At 36.4% G+C, this 15,000-nt stretch overlaps 1 protein-coding gene across 4 annotated transcripts in view; it reads left to right on the forward strand.

Annotated features, from left to right (window-relative positions):
- The first annotated feature begins 4,121 nt into the window (after positions 1-4,121).
- LOC140505477 (olfactory receptor 8B3-like) overlaps positions 4,122-15,000 on the forward strand; it is a 40,898-nt gene continuing 30,019 nt past the window's right edge. Inside the window, exons 1-3 of one of the 4 annotated variants that reach the window (XM_072611497.1) lie at positions 4,122-7,703; positions 8,090-8,296; positions 8,459-8,706. The gene's annotated coding sequence lies outside the window, so the exon portion shown is untranslated. Of the gene's footprint in view, positions 7,704-7,725; positions 8,297-8,458; positions 8,707-15,000 lie in introns of those variants that run through there. The other 3 variants (XM_072611498.1, XM_072611496.1, XR_011967522.1) reach the window with 3 other exon arrangements.

Raw genomic sequence — 15,000 nt, forward strand, 5'->3', positions numbered from 1 at the left:
CTATCTGTTCACATCTGTCATTGCCACCCACTAAGCATCTCTTCTAGCTTTGGTGACCTGTTTTTATGTCTGAGCCCTCTGGTGCTTATCTAATATCAATAATAAATATCATAATCTTGAGAGTCAAATGGACAGTCTATTGTGGAAAAACTCCAACAAATGTTCAAGTCCCATCTATGTGAGCAAAAAAATGATATTTTCCATGGGAATATCTATCTCCTGTTATCTCTACATCAATATCCAGGAAGCTACTCCCTGCTGCCTTAAAGATCAAGTCCCTCTTGGTGCCTGAAGTGACTCACGGGAAAAAATTTTACTTTCCCAGACACGTTTTATAGATGCTCATCAAATAGCTGACAGCCATGGTTAATGGTTAGGATCAAGGTTGGGGCTCAAAGTGCAGAGACTGGTGGAGAACTGAACTAAGACTCGGACTGTAGCACCTTCTTAGCCTCTTTGGCTTGGATCATCAAAGGTCATGACTTTCATGTACATAAGGCAGTTGAATAAGTTTCTGAAATCTTTCTGTCTCAGGGTTTAGAGCAAATTGTCCTTCTTTTGCAGTTTTTTTTGTTGCTCTTCAATTGTACTTATATGAATGAGACTAGTCATTGCTTTAATAGTAGTATATCATTGCAGTGATTGTTGAGAAATCCTGGAAAGTCATGAGATCTTGCTGGTTCTTTGGAAGTGGTCTCTTTAGGAGTGTTTCTATCTTCTGCAATTTCTTGTTCATGTCTTGTTGCAATACTATGTGAACCACATACTTAACAGAAGCTGTGCAAATTGACTATTGATCACGACCAATTTGACTAGCTATGCAAAATTGACCCATTTTTCCACTGACAACTTCAGACCTATCTCCTCTAGCTGATCCTAAAACTTTTGTAAATTTCTTCTCAGGTTCATCTACTGTCATTCCAAAGATAGTAAGGTTATCTTGGCACACCAATACTTTTAGGTAATTCATATTTTTAACCACTTTGTCAGTCATTGGAAAGTGGTGTCTTTGAGATATCTTTTTGCATATGTTCAAACTGGTAAGATCAGGTTGGGCAGATGAAAACTGACTTCTTGTTTTCCTTTGCCACAGGAATCTGAACATATCAGTTACATAAATCTGAGAACCACTGCCTGCCAATAGGTAATCCAAGATGTCATAAAGTGTTAGAATAATGCATTAATTCACATTTGTTCATTTCTTCAGAGTCTAGTAATATATGCATGTACTACCGCTCCAGTTGATGCATGTGAATTACTGGTTGCAATGATCATGCCATTTGCTAACAATTCCTTTGAATGCTTTCTGAGATCTTTCATCATGTATGAGGAAATCTTAAATCATTCTCGAATAGCAAGGAGTCAATGAGCTAGATTTTTGGAGTTACTCCTTGGACATAATTCACATTCCACTCATGCAATGAAAACATTTTTATTCTCCTGCCTCAGTCAATCCATTCATTCTTCTGACAATTGACTATTCTTAACACTATAGCGCATGGGTTTCCACTAGTGTGCTTTTCATTAACAATCAACCGGTAGGCTCAACTTGTATTTGGAAAAGGCATTTTACTCAAATATCATATCAAAAAGTAGTTACAAAGCATTTCTCCCTCCCACTTCCAAACAAACAAACTAGTGATTGCTTCCTCAGAAATACACATAGATTCTGGGGTTGGAGAGAGTAAGTATAAACTTAAAACACAATGGTAACGATACATATGTGTATAACACATCTGGTCAAGAAAACTCACAATTTTGAAACAACAGGTGTTTGATGCCCTTTCTCTTTCTGGAGAGTCATTGAAGTTTATCGTGGGATGGAGTATTAGTGATGCATGAGCAGCTTTGTTGCTCAGCTGGGATTGCTCCTAAAAGGGTATGGAATTTTTGCTAAATGGGCCCAATACAAGCTGAACTCCATGAACTTTCTCTTTGAAGGACAGCTGAAATCTCTAGCACCTTCAGCTTCAAGGTTGCCTAGGTACCACTGTGCTCTTTCAGAGGAGTGCAATGGTGCTTTGTTCTCTCAGGGTTTTAGTTCTAAGGTTTGTCACCACCCAGGCCTATCTTATTTGACAATTTTTCCTGCTTCTCAGCTGGGTCCCTTTCTCTTTGGGTCTATGCGAATAAATGACACTCAGTACCCTTGGGAAACTTGTATTGTTTTTGTGACTCTTCATGCAATCGAACTACTTAATGGCCAACTATATCCAAGTACAGTTGTGTGTACCCAAGTACTGGTGTGGGATGCTTCATGCTTGCATTTTACTGTCTTTGCCTCTTCTGGTCAACTTGGTACATCCTTGCAATTGGATTATAAGAGCATAGATACAGAGTCAGAAGGGACCTTAGGAGCCATCCAGTCCAACCCCATCATTTTACAGATGAGGAAATTGAGGCTGAGAGAGGTTAAGTGACTTGTCCAAGCTGCACAGTTTGTAACTGTTAGAAGTGAAATTTCATCTACTACTTGGGGTCTACATCCATGGTTAAGCAGTCAGCATTCTCTTGCTTTTGTCTGCCACACTTCTATCCCATGCCCAGGATACATAAGCCTTAAAAATGAGCGTCAGTCAGGTCCCATCCTGTTCCCAACAATAGCCACGTCATACTGCAAATATCCTGGAACTAGTTAGAATCAATGCTGCTGGAAAAATTTTCAGGATCCTTGCTAGTCACTGAATGAATAAACCAACACAGATTACAGACAGACAGGTACACTGCAGTTTATTTATCTACTTAGTGTGGGACACACTTCATCAGTAGATATTGGACATATGTGTCTAACAATTCTACAGATATGGGCATATCTACTATAGTATATATATATACACACATATGTATACTATATATTATATATATGCATATATGTAGTATATATGTGATTTATGTGAATATATATAACACACATACGTGTGTGTGTGTGCATGTGTAGTCTTGAACTATGTGATGCAGACGGATTGGGTAAAATCAGGTAGGTCACTAGGTAGGTTTACAAAGCAGTTTGGGATAAGATCAGGTAGGGCACTGGAGACAGGAAAAGGTATGCTTTTTTTCTGAAAAGAAAGAAGATACTTAAGCTGTTACAATGGCCTTTAGTATAGCTATTTGTTGTAATTCAGTGTTTCAATCATGTCTGACTCTTTGTGACCTCATATGGGATTTTCTTCACAAAGATATTAGAGTGGTTTACCATTTCCTTCTCCAGCTCATTTTACAAATGAGGAAACTGAGGCAAACAAGGTCAACAGTGTCACACAGTTAGTAAGTATCTAAGGCCAGATTTGACCTTAGGAAGATGAGTTTTCCTGCCTCGAAGCCTCATGGTCTATCTACTGTGCTACCTAACTGCCTCAATAGTACAACTAATTTACACAAGACCAAGATAAATATCTTTTTTTTTAATCAGTCAGATAAGTTAATTAAAATTCTTAAAGTTCCTACCAGCTGGCGATGTCTTATTAGACAGGATTAAGAGAAGTGGATGAATTCTTAAGAATTATTCAAGGTTCTACAAGTTTTCTTTTGTAATGATAAAAGGATTAGGGGGAGGGAAGTACCAAAGGAATCATTTGTTATTGTCATGTCTGACTCTTTGTGATCCCTTTTTGGGTTTTTCTTGGCAAAGATATTGGAGTGGTTTTTCTTTTCCTTCTCTCCCTCATTTCACAGGTTTGATTGAGGCAAACAGGTTTAAATGACTTACTTGCTCAGTCATACAGCTAGTAAGTGGCTGAGGCTATGAATGAGGCTAGATTCGAATTGAGGTCCTCCTAACTTAAGTCCCAGCGCCCTATCCACTGTGCCACCTAGCTGTCACCTATGTTCTCCCCCAATTCTACTTTCAATAATGCTAACTCTGAAGCAAGTCATGGGTGGATCTGGGCATACCAGAGCCATGATGTCCATCTTCTAGTTGAAGCACCTAGATTGCAGAGAGTGCTGGAATTGGAGTCAGAAAGATTTGAGTTCAAATTCTTCCTCCAACATATATTAACTCTGTGACTCTGACAAGATACTTTATATCTTTCAGCCTCATTTCCCTTATCTATAAAGTGGGATATTAACATGTACCTCATAGAATTATTATGAAAATCAAATAGATAATATTTGTAAATGTTTAGCATAGAGCCTGACTCATAGAAGATGTTTGTTATTATTATTAATTATTGTGATTGTTAACACAAATGACTCATTTAGGAAATTTCAAGCTTACTCTTCTATGTTTATTACTCTGTCCAACAAATCCTAGTCTTTTGATAGGCTATTAAGTGCTTTCTTCAAATGCTTCTCATAAAATGACTGGAGCACAATGTTCCCTTTAGATCCCTTATCTAATAGGACAGTGCATTCCACATTTCCAGTCTTCACCATCACATCCATGGTGGGTCTTACGCATCTGTATGAGATGGACTCATAAGCAGTTGATGAGATCAAGCTTACTGTTTTGGAGGACTTTCATCCATGGCCCCGTCTTCATTTACCAGTGCTGGTTCTGTGGTCTCAGCTTCCTCAGAACCAAGTCATCATTCTCCCAGGTGCACCTGACTGTATGGCTATCTAGTCCACATTTATAACAGAAAAGAGATCTGTACAGGCAGGAGGAGCATCTGTACTAGATTTCTTGCTTTCACCAAACAAAGGGGCAGCCTGGTCTGGTCTCAGCATCTGTGCTGGAACTGAACAATTTCTGACTGGAACTAAGGAGAAAACGTGGACAGCTAGAGTGGAGTCACACCTGGGGAGGACCAAGCTGGAGAGGCACAGGTAATTTAAAGCTAAGAAGACTCCACCACTATCCGGTACGTAAGTATCAAATATTATTATTACCATACTTCTCCATGTTATTGTTTTGTTGTTTTCAGTTGTGTCCCAGCTCTTCTTGACCCTGTTTGGGGTTTTCTTGGCGGATAAAATGGAGTGGTTTGCCATTTCCTTCTCCAACCCATTTTACAGATGAAGAAACGGAGGCAAACAGGGTTAAGAAACTTGCCCAGGGTCACACAGCTTGTAAATGTCTAGGGGGACTTTAATCCAATGCAGGGAACATAGAATCCAGTGCTGGTCTATTTATGGCAGGACCTGCTACTTAAAGTTCCACAGTTACAAAGTAAGAGTTTTCCCCATGTGTGGTACTTTGAAAAAAATTCTTATCTGCCTCCAGAGCTTGGCTATGTCAAGACTTCTTCCAGAGGATGCAAAATGAGCCAAGTTGACAGTCCTTAAATTTTGAGTAAACACTTTCGATTCAATAAACAAACTTTCTCCATCTGTCAATACCTGCTGGGGTCAATATTGTAAGCACTTGAATTTATACTGCAGTGGCCTTCAGAAAATCATTTCAGCTGATTCACAGTTGAACTTTCCCTGGAGAGAATAAGGCACTAAGGAGGCATTGTGGGAACCAAAAGATTGAGAAAAGGAATGCCTGCTCGAGTCCAATTTTTGGGGGGTCAACCCCATTTAAACCCAGTGTGGGACCCTCTCCTCAAAGACTGCTTTGTAAACCATGCCCATCTAATTACCATGTATTAGGACAGTGAGATTTCTCATTAGCCTGATGTGCCCATTTTCACTGGCACAGGGAGTACTGAATGGGATGACTCTGTGTGCAGAAGAGATGAGATTGAAGTTGGAACCAGGGATGCCTAGGATTGAGTAGATGCCCTAGGGAACAGTGGGAATAGGGCTGGGATCCTTACAGACCCTTACAGATCTCTCCAGTCTCCTACTCCCTATCCCTCTCATGCACAAAACTACTTGGGTTCATGCCCTACTACTGCAGTCTGTCAGTCTATCAGTCAAATAAGCATTTCTTGAGTTTATACTATGTGCTTAGACACTGTGGTAAGCACTGAGGGTAATAAAGAAAAGCAGATAGTTCCTGTCCTCAAGGAGGTCACATTCTAAGGGAGGAGATAAACATGAAAATAACTGGTACATACAACATACATACCTAGTGTTGCTCTCAACTCTCAAAGCCCAAGCCATCACTGATGACTACCGATAGCATAAATTCCTGGTCTTTGGTGCTGCTGCACCAGACAAGTCAATGCATTTCATCAATCCACTTAGTGACTGGAAAAGCTCAAGAGGTGATGATGAACCCTTGATTGCAAAAAAGAGACTCTTGCAGTGTCAATATCACCTTCAAATAGCACGCCTTTAGTATTCGACTTATGATGGATGTTCTTACACCCTTCTTTATCTCTCAGTCTTTTGGGATTATGAGTCGTATCAACTGTACCACTGAAAAAAGCAAAGAAAAATTATTTGAAAAAACTGGCAGTAACAGAAAAAACTGTTGAGTTGTTTCAGTCATGTCTGACTCTTTCTGACCCCATTTGAGGTTTTCTTGACAGAGATACTGGCATGGTTTGCCATTTTCTTCTCCAGCTCATTGTACAGATGAGGAGATTAAAGCAAATAGGGTTAAGAGATTTGCCCTGCGTCACACAGCTAGTAAGTATCTGAGGCTGGATTTGAACTCATGAAGATGAATTTTCCTGCCTACTGGCCCAGTTCTCTATCCACTGCGCTGAAGATTGACTACACATACACACATGTGTGTATGTGTGTGTATTAAAAGCAGAGATTTTCAACATGGGAAAGGCACTAAAATTAAAGGTCATCAAGAAATGTTTTCTGTAGAAAGTGGAATTATTGCTGGGACTTGAAGGAAGGCAAAGAAGCCAAGAGGTGGAAATGAGAATTGAGAGAATTTTAGGAATGGGGGGATACCCAAGGAGAATGGGCAAAGTTAGGAGATGAAACATTTGTTAGAGGAACAAAAGGAGAACAATGTCAATGGATCTCAGAGTATTTGGGGGGTGGGGGGAGGGAGGAGGTATATGTAAGGTTAAAGAAGACTGGAAAGATAGAAGGATATCATGTTATGAAGGGTTCTTAATACTGAGTGGAGGATTTTAGATCCTGTGCGTGCTAGGGGCTGTGCTAAAATTATATCTCATTCTGGTCTGCCTGATCACCTCCTTCCCTTCTTGTCAGTAAAGTAAGTAAGTTTATTAATAGTCAGTATCATGGTGATAGCAAGAAATAAGATTGCAAATGGAGAATCTGGGAGTCATGTACAAACCATCCCAAAGACCAAGGGAACTTATATGAACTAAAATTTACGTCCTGGTAATATATGCTGAATCAGAGGAAATATCTATATGCTGCTTGTCAAGGTTCTGGCCCATGAGATGGAAATTCCAGACAAGGAACCTCCACAGCTCCAGACCAGCAGAATATCAACATATCAAGACTATCAAGGTGCTGATAATTTGGGGATCATGACTTTGAAGTTTTACCAATAATTTTGAGATAATTTGGGTATGTTAATGAACTAATCCTTTAGTTAGATTTAGTGGCACAGGTAGAAGGTAGTCTTTCCCCCCACTCCCCAAAAAACCCTATAAAAATGAGACCTCAAACTCCCCCTCACTCCTGGCCCTCTTGCATCTCCTTAGAAATAATCTTGGCCAAAACTATGATTTCCCAAAGGACTACTCTCTTTTCTCTAGGTTTTTAGGACACCACTCTTTTCTGGATTTCCTCCTATCTAGTTGACCATTCCTTTTCTATCATGGAATCCAGGAAGCAGAGAGGAGAAGGGAGAGAGTTCCAGGCATGAAGGATAGTCAATAAAATGCCCAGAATTGGAGAATGGAGTGTCATGTTTGAGGAACGGCCAGAAGGTATGTGGGGGAATAAGATCTAAGAAGTATGCAAAGGTAGGAAGGGGTCAGGTTACAAAGAACTTTAAATACAAAGAGAGGATTATCTCTCTGATCCCAAAAGTAATAAGGAAGTACTATAGAAAAGTGCCATGGTCAGACTAGCACTTTAGGAAACTTATTTTGACAGTTGAATGTAGGATGGTTTGTAGAGGAGAGAGATTTGATGCACAGAGACCAACCATAAGATTACTTCAATAGGTCACATATGAGGTAATGAGGGCATGCTTTTTTGAATGCCCTTCTAAAGATCTGGTGAATCAGGAAATATATGCATGTTGAATATGGTCACCAAGGAGATCCAAAATTGAGTGAATTTCAAAGAGTAATTTTTTATCGATGGTTAGGTTCTCTAGAAGTTCATGCTTGAAGAGGGCATACTGGCTACATCAGCCTTGAATACTGCAGACCTTCCTGGATGATATCCATAATCACTCAAAAGAGTTTGGCTTAACTAGCTACAGAGGAAAAAAAAGAAGTGGATGAAGAATGTTTATTGTTCAGACTATCATATACCTTTGGGATGGACAAACTGAAGAGATCATTACACATCAGTAAGTATTTTGTACAGATATAAAAAATGGGCAATGAATTCAACTCAATTTAACTAGAGAAGTGTGAACTCTATTGTACCTGTGAATTTGTGAAGTTCTTTTAATGATTCTGAACTTCCTTCCCAAACAAAGGCCCATCTCTTAAACTCCATTATTTTCTAGGATTGCTGTGTGGCTGCAATTCATGAAACAATGCAATCTCCAAAGAATTGAAGTTGAAGATTCTCCAAAGGGTAACAGAGAAGCATGTCCTGGCCGACAGCCAATTGTAACACATTACAAGGAATTACTAAGGAAGAATGAAGCAAAGGACGTCTTCAGAGAGAGTTATGAGAAAAGAGAATGGACTGATCCTATAATCACAGAATCACATCTAATCTAAGTTATACCTGAATAGAACAATGGATCTGGTAAGTGTTCATTCAGTCTCTTGGAAAATGATCAAAGATGGGGAAGCCCACCACCTCTGGAAGAAGCACATTCCACTTTTGTTGTTTCATATGAATATAGCTATTATTTTATGTTACTGTATCCTCTAGTCATTTCATTTGGATACTGTTGAATGTTTAGATTAATTTGGATAGTATTATAATTTTAGTTCTATTTTCTTAGACTAAGCAGGAACATTCAGTAACTCTAAAATAGTTTAGGGTTTCTTTTGTTTCTGTTAAAATTCTATTTTATACATGTTTTTGTAAATCTTGTGTGAAATTTGGTAGCTTAACTCCCAAACATTTAATGCATTTTAATTGTATTTCCCTTTGTATTTTTTTCTCACTGGTTTTTGTAAGGACAAAAATGACTTTTGTGGATTGATTTTTTATCCTCTTATTTAGATAAAATTATTTAACTTTTCTTTGGGGGGAGACTAATGTTCTAGTACTCTAAGTAAGCATTGTCTTGTGTTGTTGTTCAGTCATGTCTGACTTTTTTTGACCCCACTTAAGGTATTTCTGGTATAAATTCAACTTAGTTACTATAAGTAATTTTAGATATGTTTTTACAGACTATTTCTTTGTATTTATATATTTGTTTTGGTCCAAACTTTTGATTTCATAATGTAGAAAACTCCCTTGTGTGGAAACTCCCTCTGTCAATGTATTGGTGACCTCTGTAATTTACAGTTTTAGAGAATTGACTGGGATTATGAAATTAAGTGTCAGAGTCAGAATCTGAATCTAGTTTGTTCTGGGTTCTAGGCTGAACCCTTAACTCATTATACTACACTGCCTTTTCTGCCGCAGGGTTTTTGTCAATATTAATTTGAAAGGTTTTCTTTGATATTCATTATATACTTAATAAATCTTGTAAATTAATTAACATTATCATTTTTTATACATTGTCATGGTTTAACCACAAGCACTGGATACATTTCTAGTAATTCTCCCCTTATTTCTGTAAACTTACTGTGTTCGTATTTATACCAACCTTGCAAGTGTTTTGGGATGTTAACTCCAAGATATTTCTACATTTTAAAGCTATTTTGAGTGCAATTTCTTCTATTAGCATTTCTTTCTGGATTTTCTTAGTACTCTATAGAAATGCTAATAACTTTGTTGATTTATTTTGCATCCTTGGATTTACTGAATTATTACTTAACTCACGAATTCTATGGGGTTTTCTAAGTACATCATCCTATCAGCATGGCTGGTAGTCAGAGAGCTGATCTCAAAACCAGGTAAATTTGAGCTTACATCCCACCCTTGACATACCCTGGCTGTGTGATCCTGGGTACATCACTTAATCTAAGTGTTCTAAGTAGGTCTTTAAGCACATAAGTTGTATAGAAGGTACTTAACCACCTTGATGGAGAATTTCCTCACCTAGAATTTTCCTGCATCAATGAACCCATAAGTCCACTCACCAAGCTCCTCTCTATCATCACATCAGTTGATGTATAAATAGGAACAATTCTGTACTTTCTTTGTTGATATTTGTGCTTTTATTTCACACTTCTTAATTGTTATAAGTAGCATTTCTAGAATAATGAATGGGGAGAAAGAATAACCTTGCTTTATTCTTGTGTGGCTCATTTCTTTTATTGTACTCTCACTTCCTCTTCTTTGTCAGTTTTTATTCATTCTTCCTGTTTTTCTACGGTAGTGTTGTTCTAATTCTGTTTCTTTCAATGATTATTTTCCATTTTATACTGAATATCTTTTCAACATATCTCTGGGTGTGGTTCACCTTCCCCTACCTCTGCGGTTTGTTATCTCTCCTTTCCAACACATAGGCTTGGGAGATATCTGTGGCTCTCTAGGTTAGGGCTGATCAATTAAGCCACAAAGTGCTGGAGGACAGAAGTTAGTGCAGTTGAACCTACTTCCCACATTTCATCAACCTCTTTCTTCTGGGCCCCTTTCTCTTCTCAGCATCCAGCTTTCTTTAGTCTTTATGTGTGGATTCTAAAGTCTGGTTGTACTGACAGGTTCAAACCCATGAATGTTAGTATAAGATTGTTCTTATAGCTCCTTCTGAAGAGACACACCAAATTTGACTCTGTTCCTCATAGTGCACTGGGCAGGATTGGGCATATCTGAGCAAATAGATTCTAAATAGAAACTATTTCTATTGATAAATCATAGAGAAATTCATTCAAGTGGACAAATTTAATGTAATTGGTGTAATCGGTTGTACGACTTGTGTGACTTAAAATTAGTTTGAGTTGCTCGACAAGGTGATGAAATATGTTAACCATCTTCAAGTCTGGGTCTCCCTGTGACAGATACCTTAGCAGCTCAGAGAATCATGGGATCTCAGGTTTGGTGAAGAACTCAGGGTTTAACATGACCAACCCAAAACTGAACAGGAATTCCATTTAGAGAAAGGAAATAGACATTTAAATCATGCCTATTATGTGTCAGGCACCTTTACAAATATCTTATTTGTCCCTCACCACAACTTTTCAAGGTAAGTGCTGTTATAATTCCCATTTTACAGTTGAGGAAATTGAAGCACATAGAGATTAGGTGATTTAACCAGTGTCACACAGCCAGTAAGCAGCATCACACAGCTAGGAAGCATCTAAGACTGAAATCAAACTCAAGTCTTCCTGACTCCAAGCACAAGGCTCTATTTACCACACCATCTTCCTATCTATAATGGCAAAATGTTTTATATATGTCAAATATAGTCATGTTATTGAATGTTTTTCATTCAATTGTTTTTTCAGCATAAAAGAGTGTTTTACTTTGTCAGACTTTTCCCCCCTGTATTTATTGAAATAATCTTTCAATTTTAAATTAAAAAAAAACATGATTAATGATGTTTTCCTAATGTTGAATCATTCTTGAATTATTAGTATAAATCCAGTTTCATCATAGTTAATGGGGTTTTTTTGGCATAATGTTTCATAGTCTGTTGGACATGATTCTATTGAAAGGAATGAATCAATATGCATTTTAAATATATTTTTTATAGTTCACTCCCTTGGTTTACAGAGTAGATTATCTTTGTCTCATAAAAAGAGTTGTAGAATGATTTCTTTCTCAAGTTTTGACAATTTCTGTAGAATTTTATAATCAATTATTCTTTTACATTGGTTAGAATTCTATAAACTCCTAAAGAAAAGGAGTTGGTTTTCCCCCACTTTAGTAGATGCTTTGTAGCTTGTTTTATTTCTGTTTCTGATTGGAATATTTGAAGCCTTTCTGTTAGGCTGGGTATTTTTACATTCTCTTTTTTGCTGGCGTATAATTATAATAGTTTGTGGTAAGTATTTTATTTCTTCTGATATTGTTGTGATTTTATCTTGTGCATTTGTTGATTTGATTTTTAGCTCTTTTTTAAAATTGTATTGACCAAAGTTTTATCAACTTTTTAGCCTTTTCAAATAATCAGCTTTTAGTTTTGTTGCTCTGTTCTATAGTTTTTTTTATTTCAATTTAACCTTTCCCCTCTATTTTCAAAACTACTCTTTTGTGCTTATTTTGGATTTTTCTATTTGTTGGTTTCCTATTTTAAAAAAAATGCATATTGAATTCACTAATCTTCTCCTTTTCTAGTTGGCTAATGTCTTTTTATAGTGACATCGAACCAACCCTGTTTGGTTCTGGTATAAGTCCAAACTGGTCATAGTGTATAATCTTTTTGATATATTAATGCAAACTATTTGTGAAGTTTTATTTAAAAATTTGTTGAAAATAGTAATTAGGGCTCTTTAGTATCCTTTCTCTCATCTGTCTCTTCCTAGTTTGAGTGTCAACATAATATTTGTTTCATACAAGGAATTAGATAGAAGTCTTTCTTTTCTTATTTTGGAATACAGTTTATATAATATTGCAATAAGTTGCTCTTTAAAAGTTTAATAGAATTCATTTTAAGTTCATTTAGTCCTGGAGTTTTTTTTCCTTGGGGATTAATTTATGGTTTATTTAATTTCTGTTTCTGAGCTTGAGTAAAATTGTCTTTTTCTTGTTCTCAACACGCTATATTTTTATAACTATTACCTTGTATATAGATTATCAGTTTTATTGGCACATAGTTGGGCAAAATTGCTTCTAATAATTTTCTTTATTTTTCTTGATTTGTTGTAGATTATCCTTTTTTATTTTTTTTACTAGTAATTAAGATTTCCTATTTTATAAAAAAAATAGCCAGTGGTTTATCTATTTTCATTTTTTTCTCCAAAAAAAATTAGCTCCTTATCTTATTTGTCAATAAAATAGGTTTTTTTGCTTCTAATTTTGTTCATCTCTCCTATGATTTCCAGAATTTCTATTTTGGTGCTTGGAGTTTCAAAATTTGTTTTATTTTTTAAAATTTGAATTCTCAATTTATTGACATCCTTTCTTTTGTTGATGGAAGCACTTAAAGATGTATATTTTCCCTCTAGGAACTGTTTTGGCTGCATGTTGCTGTCATTATCTTTAATATCTATCTTTTCTATGACTTTTTTCTTTGATCCACTAATTCTTTAGGATTAAATTATTTTGTTTCCAATTAATTTCTAATCCTTAGTTCAATAGCTTTCAGTAAACATAATTTTATAGCACTGTAGTTAGTGAAGAGGTAGCTAGGTGGCACAGTGGATAGAGTACTGGGCTTAGAGTCAGGATGTAGCCTCAGACACTTGCCAGTTGTGTGACCCTGGGCAAGTCACTTAGCCCTGTTTGCCTCAGTTTCCTCATCTGTAAAATGAGGTAGAGAAGGAAATGGCAAACCACACCTGGATTTTTGCCCAGAAAACTCCAAATGGGGTCACAAATTGTTGCACATAACTGAAACGATTGATCACCAACAGCATGACTCTTTATGGCAATAGGATTCTTAGGGGACACTTGTTTTTTTACCATTTAGATTATAATGGGAACAATTCATCCTTGTATAGTACCTTCCAATTGATCAAATATCTCTACCTTTTAAATTTGATATTCTTTTTATTTTTAGTGAAATTTATTGCACATCAGTAAATTCTATCAAAGAAAACAAAAAAAAAAAACCCATTTCTGCTCATTGTTAGACCTATCTCAAAACTCTATTTCTTTATAAGGACTCTAAAATAATTTTGTAGATAATCCTGGTAACTACCTTACACAACAATCATACTCAGAAGATTTGTTTATTCCCCTAACATTCCTGACTGCCTTTTGATAATCCAATTTTTGTGAATTTATTTAAATCTATTTCACTTCCGAAAGAAAACACTTTAATTTACAGCAATTAAATTAATCTATGTGATTTTAAGTTATGTGAACAACTTTAACAACTATCCCCCAATCTCCCCTTAAATCAGTACATTTTAATAAGCTGTCTATGTTTGCATTATTTTCCACTGATCCTTGCTCTAATAGAAATTTCCAAAAAGTTTATCTAAATGTGGATTTTCTGGAAAAGAGAGAAAAATAATGTAAATGTGAAGAAAAACGGATTGGATGAAAATTTAAAAAAGCAGATTTCTTGCAAAGTTTGTACAAATATAATATGTGACAAGATAGAAATATTTTATAGGGGTGATATTGATGAGGATACAAATAGTGCTCTAAGGGTTGAGTTGCATTTCCAGTACTTTGTGAAGCCCCTCATTTGTTTTCTAACCTGAGGGCATCCTAAAGTCTCTTCCCCCTATCTTGAAATACGATAAAACTTCCCCTTTTTCCTGGACCATAAAATTCCTTGTCTCCTCCCATCCTGGCTCATAAAATTTCCCATCTTCCTTATCTTGTGTCTCCTATCCTGTCATCCATCTTCCTCATCCTGTCCCTAATCTTTTAACCCCCATAAAACCTCTAAAACTGCATCATCATTCTGAAACCTCTGTATAAGCATAATTCCCCAAATATGATAGTCTCACTTAACTTACTTGCTAAGGAGACCCATGATGGTTTTCTATGTAAAATAAAAAGCTCCCATTGGCTAAAATTAAAGGTCTAAGTGAATTCTTTCTCACCTTAACCAGCTTTCTTAATGCTAAATCTCATTGATACTCAGCTCAAATAAAATGGGAGCTACTAACTTGTACGTAAGGATTCCTATGGGTTATATATTGACTTAGAAAACTATATATTATCTATGTTCTACTATTTTTTCATTATATACTTTCTGTCGTCGTTCGGTTGTTTTTTTTAGTTATATCCAATTCTGTGACCTCATTTGTTTTGGGTTTTTTTTTTTTTTTGGCAAAGATTTGGTCATTTCCTTCTCCAGTTTATTTAACAGATGAGGAAATTGAGACAAACAGAATTAAGGATCTTGTCCTGGATCAC

Source organism: Notamacropus eugenii, chromosome 5 (assembly GCF_028372415.1).
Source record: "Notamacropus eugenii isolate mMacEug1 chromosome 5, mMacEug1.pri_v2, whole genome shotgun sequence".
NCBI lineage: Eukaryota > Metazoa > Chordata > Mammalia > Diprotodontia > Macropodidae > Notamacropus > Notamacropus eugenii.